Source organism: Falco biarmicus, chromosome 2, assembly GCF_023638135.1.
Source record: "Falco biarmicus isolate bFalBia1 chromosome 2, bFalBia1.pri, whole genome shotgun sequence".
Lineage (NCBI taxonomy): Eukaryota > Metazoa > Chordata > Aves > Falconiformes > Falconidae > Falco > Falco biarmicus.
In genome coordinates, this window is record NC_079289.1 from 41,691,623 (window position 1) to 41,701,063 (window position 9,441).

Here is a 9,441-nt window from a genome sequence, read left to right on the forward strand (position 1 = left end):
TTAAGATCAGGATTAAGACTAGCTAATATTGATTAAATCCTATTTAGTGTGCTTCCACTTTTATGAGTGCAATAGGTCTCTCTTTTGGTTATGTAAATCAGCCTCTTCCTTGACCAGGGTAACTTGCCTAGGAGGGAAGTTAAAAGCTAGGGTATGATCTAGCTTAACACCATCAAGGGTTCTGCCAAAATATGCAATATTTTATCATAAGAAGAGAAGTAAATGTTCACTAGATAATTATTGCAAATTATTGGCATTAGTACTTGATAAAACATAGATTAATTATCATATATTCCAGTAAAAGTCAAAGGAGGGATAAATTCCCATAGGAGTTTGTTCTTGTCTTGTATTAGGAAATATAACTAAAAGGTAATACAGAAAGTCAATAATGTTGGCAGCATATAAGAACAGTATTATCACTCAAAAAATAAATCTTGTAGAAATTATCTAGAATTATTAAAATAGTAAAAACAAGTGGAAAGGGAAGGAAATACTTCCTTCCCATACTTGGGAAGGAAAAATCAAATGAACAGGTTGCAAATATTCATTAATATGCCAGTCAGTCAGAAATTCAGCAGGAAGATGTTAGGATCTTCAGCAGAGTATGTACAGAACAATAAAGAATAATAATTAAAAAAACTCTCAACAGAAGTGGAAATACCCTTCAGGAATGTGTTTTCAGAGCTATTGCTTGTAAAATGATACAGAAGTACCCTGAGGACTCATGAACTTTTGCTTGGTTGCTGCCTCTAAATTTGATGATGGTATAGACCAGGGGTCCTCAAACTACGCCCCACGGGCCGGATACGGCCCCCCAGTGTCCTCAATCTGGCCCCCGGTATTTACAGACACCCCACCCCCAGCCCCCCGCCGGGGGTTTAGGGGGGGAAACCAAGCAGCCGCAGATGACTGCCTGCCACTTCATCCGCGTGCCGGCCCCCTGTTTAAAAAGTTTGAGGACCCCTGGTATAGACCAATTGGAGAAAACTCAAATGAGAGCAATAAGAACAATACAAAAAAGCATTTGATAATATGTTGATAGCATTATTTTCTTGATCTAGAAAGGGGAAGCCTAGTATAGTGTACAGTAATGGTCTTCAAAGTATAGTGTTGCCGGGGGGAAAGAAAAAAACCACAAAATACCAGTGATAGCTTTTCTATGGGTTACCTGAAGAGGAGAAAAGACATTATCTGCAAAAAGTTTCTTAGGCAAGGTAAAGGACTAGCTATAGGAGCTGTTAAAAAAATTAAGGTGTAATACAGAGATCAAGGGGATTTGTATTACTGTAGATGTTTGATAATATAATAAATATTGAGAGGCATAATACAGATAATAAATATAGTCAGGGATACTACATTTGTAATTTGCTTGATGCATTGGAAAGATTATTTTTTCCTGCTAATATTCCATTTTAAACACTTCTAAAGTGAACTAACATTCAAAATAATTTCTCCTACTTGAAAACAGTCAGGGAACTTCTAGGCTAAGTTAGAGAACTGAGTAACATCTTGTTGAGATAAAAACATATGACTATAGGAAATGGTGATAGACATGATTATAACTGGATGTGGCTTTGTGTGGTTTTTTTTCTGTTAAGAACTTCTTTTTGTAATATCTCTGGAGCTCATTTTCTGTTCTTATATTTAAGTATAGTTTATATTTAAATAAATTTAAATATACAGTTTATATATAATATAAATATAGCTTACATTTGAATATAGTTTTTTTTTATTCTTTCTTGGATCTGACTAGCCAACCGCAGCCTGTGTCTCTGAATCAGCTTTCCATTGTTTTTTGCAAGTCTAAGGATCTCAGTACACTATTCAACCCTTTTTACTGTTACGGTTATTGGAGTGAGAAAGGCAAATGTGAAATTATTCTTGTGAAAATAGCAATGAAACAATTTATTCCATGAACATTCCCTCTGTATTTGTATTTCAGCTGGCAATTTTTTGCAGCTCTTACTTCTGATGTTTCACTGCTACTTTAGTGTAGCTTCCACAGTAGGTACACACCTGTAGAGTGGTACTTGTATAAAATCTGTAAAGTTCTTAAGATGGCTCTGATTTAACAAGAAATAAAATTCCCAAGTTCTACTAATCTAGCTGTGTTTATTTTATCTTTGTTTTCTCATTTAAATTACTCCTTTGCATGTCTAGACATATAGAGGAAGAAGTCTCCAAAAGCTCCAAGATCACCTGGAGGTCATGCTGCAGTTCAGTTGAATTTGTTCTGTTCCTGACTTATGAATGTTGAACCCTGTGTGCATCACTTTATAACCGTCAGCATTACATTTCATTCTTCTTGTCACTTCATTTACAGAGTGAATCAAAGCCTCTTTCAGTTTTACTTATTGCTTGGCATGAGTTCACAGGGTTCCCTTACCCCTTACACAAATCTGTATTACCACATCACAATTTTAACTTCACTGTTCCTCACCGTTTCTCCAATTAACTTTATTTGGTTTAGATATTAAATTAAAAGGAAACAATATTGAATAATAACTACTGCATAGAAAATACTTCCTAAGGCACTTCATCATTTAGACCATGGTGACTGACGTCTGAACTGGAAAAAAATATAACTTTAATACAGTTGTATTGAGCCATTAACCATCTTGCCTTTTCACAATCTCATTGACAGTTTGTAAGCAGGTGACAGAAAATCCTTCATTTCCAAAATCATGTGGCTTTAAGTTAGTGTGAAGATAATTGCATTCTTTAGGAACTGGTTTGATATAGGTGCATATAATTCATTCCTTTTATCCTTACAAGAAGTAAATGGAGTAGTGAATTAAAATTCAACAAACAATCCATATGGCCTAAAAGCCACATACAAAATAAATTCAAAAAGTAGCTAGAATATATACTATATAGCATATATGTGCCTTCTGCTGCATGTTGATATTTAGTATCCTTATTAATGGCTTGAAGAAGAGACCTGAAAATATCAAAGAATTTTGGTTTCTATGTTGTTAATATGCTAGCTATTTTCACCAAATTATTAGAATTTATAGAGGTATTTTTCTTCCCATGACAGTTACAAGTTACTCATCCAGTCATTGTTTTTAGGAACTAATTTATTACTAACTCCACATTCTTTCATATTGGAGGAAAAAAATATTGTGTGTTAAAATATCTCACCTGTTTACTCAAAGAAAATGTGTAAATAATGGTAAAATATCTTATTCTGTTAGTAGTATATTGCTATGCAAGGAAAATGTGGGGGGGATATTTAATTTCTTTAGTCTGATTTTTTGAATGTGGTTATAAGAAAAGGGAAGCGTCCTTTTTAACAATGTGATGTATTTGATGAATACTGACTATTTTGCCATTGCCATCAGAATAGTGTTGTACATTAGGAAACTTCTACATGGGTAATTAGGAATTCTGATGGATTCTAGCCAGTGAAAATCTCCTGTATTTTTCCTCGGTTTGGCTCGGATAGAGTTACTTTTCTTCATATTGGCTTGTATGGGGCTGTGGTTTGGATTTGTCACCAAAACAATGCTGATAACACACTGGTGTTTTTGTTATTGCTGAGCAGTGCTTAGAGAGCCAGGGCCTCTTCTGGCCTGCCCTGCCCCGCTAGAAGTAGGCTGGGGGTGCACAAGAAATTAGAAGGGGACAGAGCTAGAGCAGCTGACCTCAGCTGATCAAAGGGATATTCCAAACCATAGGACATCATGCTCAGCAATAAAAGCTGGGGGTAGAAGAAGGAAGGGGCTGTGTTTGGAGTGATGGTGCTTGTCTTCCAAAGAATCCGTTACACGTGATGGAGCCCTGTTCTCCTGGGGATGGCTGAACACCTGCCTGATGATGGAAGTAGTGAATGAATTCCTTGTGTTGCTTTCTTTGTGTGCACAGCTTTTGCTTTGCCTATTTAGCTGTCTTTATCTCAAACCATGAGTTTTCCCACTGTGACCCTTCCAATTCTCTCCCTCATCCCACTGTGGAGTGAGTGAGAGTATCTATGTGGGGCTCAACTGCCAGCTGCAGTTAAACCACAACACTACATAATGCTTGTATAGGTCAATGAAAAAAATTGTTAATATTTAAAAATCCAAATTCTTAAAAAAACTTTAGCATACAGCAGTATGCCCCATTATGCTTGTATAGGTCAATGAAAAAAATTGTTAATATTTAAAAATCCAAATTCTTAAAAAAACTTTAGCATACAGCAGTATGCCCCATTATCTCTATTATTACATGCAAGAAATCTCTATGTATATGACCACACATAATCATATTTTACTATGTTCTAATTCTGGTATCGTTTTTTGTTGCTTAAATAAAAATCTCAGTCTGTAATCAATCTGAAAAGTGATTTGGAGTATCCTATATTACACCAATAAGGAGGGAGGCTTTTGAACTGTTTGAAGAAATTGATCTGGAAAGTGGCAATACTTAAGCTTAGGAAATCTTATAAACTTAGCATACATACATATATATCTCTATGTAATTTCCAGTAGAACTGCAATGTTGCAGACAAGTTCTTGCCTACATTAATCTAAAAGAAAGATGGCTGCTCCTTTGCATAGAAAAAGCCCAAAGGACTCTTTTTAATCTCAGTTGTTCTTGGCCAATATATATTTTGACTGTTAATGCTTTATGAAATTGCTTGTGTTTTTCAGCATTATCTACCATATGAAGACCTTGAAACACCCCTGTTGGGGTGATACTAATACTTTGTTTTCCTTGTAGATAAGGAGATGGGATTGTGGATAAAACAGATTTCTGGTCATAATGTGTGAGGTTTTTTTCCTGAGAACAACATGCTTAAGTCATAGATCTTTATGTCACTAGTGGAGGAAACAAATTTAACTTAGGTACTGCAGCATGAAAATACTAAACATCTACCCAAAATAATGTGCCAAAGTTTCCTCCAGTTTCTTTATAGTAAACCTCTGAACAGCAGAGATGCCTCTAAAGAGTAATCAAGGGAATCTACATTGAGAAGGCTCTTTGTAAAGTTAGGAAGTATAAAATATTGGTATAGTTAAAAGTGTATTTTAGCTCTTTCCTCTGAAGCTCAGTAATGTTAAAATCTCTTCAGGAAACTGATGCTTGCTGGAAAAGGAGAAGGTAATTTTAGCGTTAAACCCTAGTGGATGGGCATCTGGTTTTGAAGTGTAAACCATTTTTCTTACATGATTGAACAAGGATGAAAACTAAAGTCTGTTTTGAAATAAACCAGCTGGTTCCCTCTGAAGCAAAGCCCATGTGTAGAATATGTTTAATTCAACAACTCTCTCAAGAAGCTTTAAGCATGACACTACACGAGGTCTGGTTCCTTTCTCCCTACTCAGGCTTCCAGTTTAAGCTTAGCATGTCAATTAGTGTTTGCAAGGAACCAAAAATGCCTTTTTGTTGTATGCCATGGCATGTGCTGTAGATCCACAGTTTCAGGCAGTAGAAATTCTAGTGACCTGCAACATGGTCCTCATGTAATTTCAGACATTTTGTTTTCATCTCCTCATTTCTGTAACCCAAATATATACAGATTAGGGCCTTGCGTCCAACAGAAAACCTGCGACCATCTGCTATGTATGTTCAGCCAGCTGTGGAGGTGGCTAGCAGCATGGATGTACGTCATGCAGTCTCACTTGGCACTGAAGGCCAGGAATTACTTCTTGAAACAGAGCATTTAACACTGCAGATGTGACCTGGAACTTTTAGGCATTGTTGTAGTAAGATGATCTGGACTACCATTCCTAGATAAATGTAAACAGATTTTAGAGTGTCTGAAATTTTACGCTTGAAAAGCCTTACTGGAAATTTCACTATAACTGACCTACCTATATTTTAATATTTTTTGCAGGTAGGAGTTATAACCATCTGTTACTTCATGGGTCAGTGTGAATGGTATTCAGTATTAAGCAATATTTCTAAAAATGATGGAACTACTCATAAAGCAACTTCAGTATGATCAAGGAAAAGAAAAATGGCACAGCTGGAAATGTAATTATTGTTCACCTGCTGTAAAAAACCCATGAAAAATACCACTACAACCAACCTTTTCATTGCTTTTATAAAAAATTCAACAGTAGAAATGAGCTTTTCATACACACAAAATTAATGTCAAAGTAAAATAAAATATTTTTAACAAAAATAACCCCTGCAAAATCCCTATTTAAACTAATTTCTGCTTCTTTGTATTACATTTGAATAAATAAATAAAAAGAATACAATCAGAAATACTTTGCATTTCCTTCTGTATTTGTTCTTTCTCTGTCTCCAAAAGATACCGATAAAATAAATTTGGATATAACAATAACTTGAACTTTACATCTTACATCTTACAGTTACAATGGTTTGTATGTGACAATGGCAATAACCATGTATGTAGATATTTGACAGAGGTAATCAAACATACTGGTGTCAGCATATGTCACATCATGTCCTTAACTTAATATTCCAACTTGATGGGTTCCGCTTAGCATATTGTCTTCAGGAAAAGCAGAATAAAATTCATAATGTCAATACTTATATTCAAAGTCTTCTTTTTGCAACTTTATCTAATCCATTTACTCATGGACAATAGGATAATCACAAAGAAGTCTAAAGTTCATTCAAGTCTTTCTGGTAGCTGGCAAAATTTTATGGAAATAATTTCTGCAGTCCGTTGGGATGACTGTGATTTGTTCTACATACAACAGTGTGCACAAATCATATATATTGGTCTTAGATGTCCTGTAATGATAAAAGTAATATATATGGAACACACCTTTTAAATTCAGGAGCAGTAGGTGACTGTGACAACAAAATCTGAAGATAGGAAAACTGCAGGGAGAATGCATGTGGAAATGTAAAGGGCTATATAACTTTATGGGCTAGGAACAATATGGATAAATTACCGAATGGATATGGATTCTCACTTTAAAGAAGCCTGAAAATTTTTAGTGCATTCAAAGCTAATTCTGAGGCACTCAAAAAATAAAACCACCATCAACAAGTTAAATAAAATGTGTCAGGTTTTAGTTCATTTGGTTCCTGTGTTTTTTCTGTGGTGCTTTTCATTCTTGAAGGTAAGGCAGAGATATTTTTCTACAGCTATTAAAAACCTTTTAAATTTCCAGGTCATTAGAGAAAATATTGATATTGCAGCTGCTAAACATCTAGTCAGAACTCAGATTTAAATAAGGAAAGAAGGGAATAAGTTCAGAATATAACTTTTATTGACTGACAGAATTCAAATACAGTTTGAGAAGAAGCTTTTTGAGCACTTTTGGGAGTGCCATTAGGTCCTTTTGGACTAAATATTGAAAAAAAAACATTTTATCTACCCATTTGACATTAGCGGTACATACACATGATATATTATTGCATAGTTGCATAGACTCTGGCAGTTTGACTTTAATCAAATCTCACATTCTTGATAGATTTTTAACCAGTAAAGAGGGTTCTTTTTGATATCTCTATATTGGGATATGTATAAACACACACATACATGTATGCACACACAAACATACACACCTCTCTATGATCGATTGATCAATTGATCGATCTATCTGTCTGCACACCTATATTGTCATATGTAAAAGCTTTACCTGGTTATATAGGATGTGTTGACAGATCACAGTCAAATGCTAATGAGAGAGATCTACAGAGCCTAAAATATCTATAGCACTACATCCACCATGCTTTTTAATCAGACATCAAAAATGGCTCATTTAGTTACCAACAACACGTTTTATGCGTGATGATTCTTAAGTAAGTTAGATAAAGAGAATGATCGCTTACTTGAGCTGCAAAACCCTTCTTTCTGCTGTTATATCAGTTACAATTTTCATTTGTATTTTGGACTATTTTTAAATGTGATTTATTATTCCCTTCCATATTTGTAAATGTGAGATCATGTTGCTGCTGCAAAGACTAGTAAAAAAAGTTGGTGAAAACCAGAGACATCACTGGCATCATTAGGTTTCCTAGATGTTAGCAGTGTGAATAAATTAGATGTGACTTACAGCCTACCTCTGCTCTAGTATTGCACTATAATTTATGGAATAATATTTCACTACTGTATGAACAAAAACATAACTACTGTATCTGTAAATGAAATCTGAAAGTAAACAGGTATCATTCCAAAACATATTTAGTGCTTAATTAAACTTTTTTCTTGTTTGCCTAGAATACAATCTGTATACATCAATGCATCAGTATTTCATATAATACAATTATGCTGAGAACTGAACACTGTGCATCGTCATTAGCTAAAATCTATATACGATGCAATATTCATATTTAAAAAAATACATGCAAATAAATTTTTAAAAATACATAAATGTTATTATAATCTTTCTTGCTTGAACTTTTTATTTAAAGCAGCAGAGAAAAAGGGAACATGTGCATGACTTTCCCAAATCAGCTAATGAAACTAATCATGCGTACAAAGGATTTGTGAGCTTAGGTGTAAGTCTAAGAGTAAGACAGTCAAAAAAATAAGAAATGCAAACAATATATCAAAAATGTCAAATTTAGTGTATGCCTTACATAGTAAGTTACTTACTTAGTAATAACTTCTGGAAAACAAATGTTTCAGCAAATTCAGTAAAAAGGAACAGAACTCAGTATAATCAGTATAAAGAAAAAAAATTCATATCCTTAAGTGACTGTAAACCACTTCACAATATGCATTCAAGAATCCTCACAATGTAATTTTGAGCACAAACTTCAATAGTCATTTTACAGATATTTTTACATGAAACTAAATATGTTTCTAATCACCTTGCACAAATCATACTGAGTAGGACAAATCTTATCTCATTTTAGATATCTACACAGTCAGGACGGATATCCCAGCTAGTCACTCATGGCTCCCTCCCCTGTGTAGAGAAATAGGTGTTTCTTAAGGTGTTATTCATCTGAGTAAATATAGATGTTGGATCAAATTATTTCCATTCACAAGTTCTACATTTTTCCATTAGCTGTAAAGGAATTCTAAGTTCAGAAACAGGTATCTATTTAAATGTCTAAAGTAAGATAATATGAGTCCTGTGCTATGTGTCAGAAGCAAGAATGGAATCCAGGACAACTGACAACTTTATTCAGATTTTGTTTCTGGTTTTTTCATTCATTCTTTGGGACACTAATTGAAGTTCAAAAAATGACTTAATTGCTCTTTAAATACAACTCTTCTGAAATAATAAGGTGGTTTTGATGGGTTTTGGATTCGTTTGTTTTGTAACTTTTTTTTTTTTTTTTAACCTAAAGACGGTTTCCTTAGAATTTTATGTTTTCAGGCCAAAGGCACCATTATGGTAAGGTAATCTGTAAAAAATTTCATTGAATTTTTTTCTGTCAGCAAACTAATGACTTTGGAATATCTTTTAGAATGATGTAATATCTTGATTTAGAGACTTGAAAGAATGCAGAATTTATCGTATAGCTTGACCATTTACATAATGGCTCTCTACAGTATTTAAAAAACACTCTGCATTA

General features: G+C 34.2%; 1 long non-coding RNA gene across 2 annotated transcripts in view; it reads left to right on the forward strand.

Annotated features, from left to right (window-relative positions):
- LOC130145280 (uncharacterized) overlaps positions 1–6,156 on the forward strand; it is a 57,512-nt gene extending 51,356 nt beyond the window's left edge. The window contains exon 4 of one of the 2 annotated variants that reach the window (XR_008820466.1): positions 5,822–6,156. This is a non-coding gene — a long non-coding RNA (uncharacterized LOC130145280). Of the gene's footprint in view, positions 1–2,160; positions 4,057–5,821 lie in introns of those variants that run through there. The other variant, XR_008820467.1, reaches the window with a different exon arrangement.
- The last annotated feature ends 3,285 nt before the right edge of the window (positions 6,157–9,441 follow it).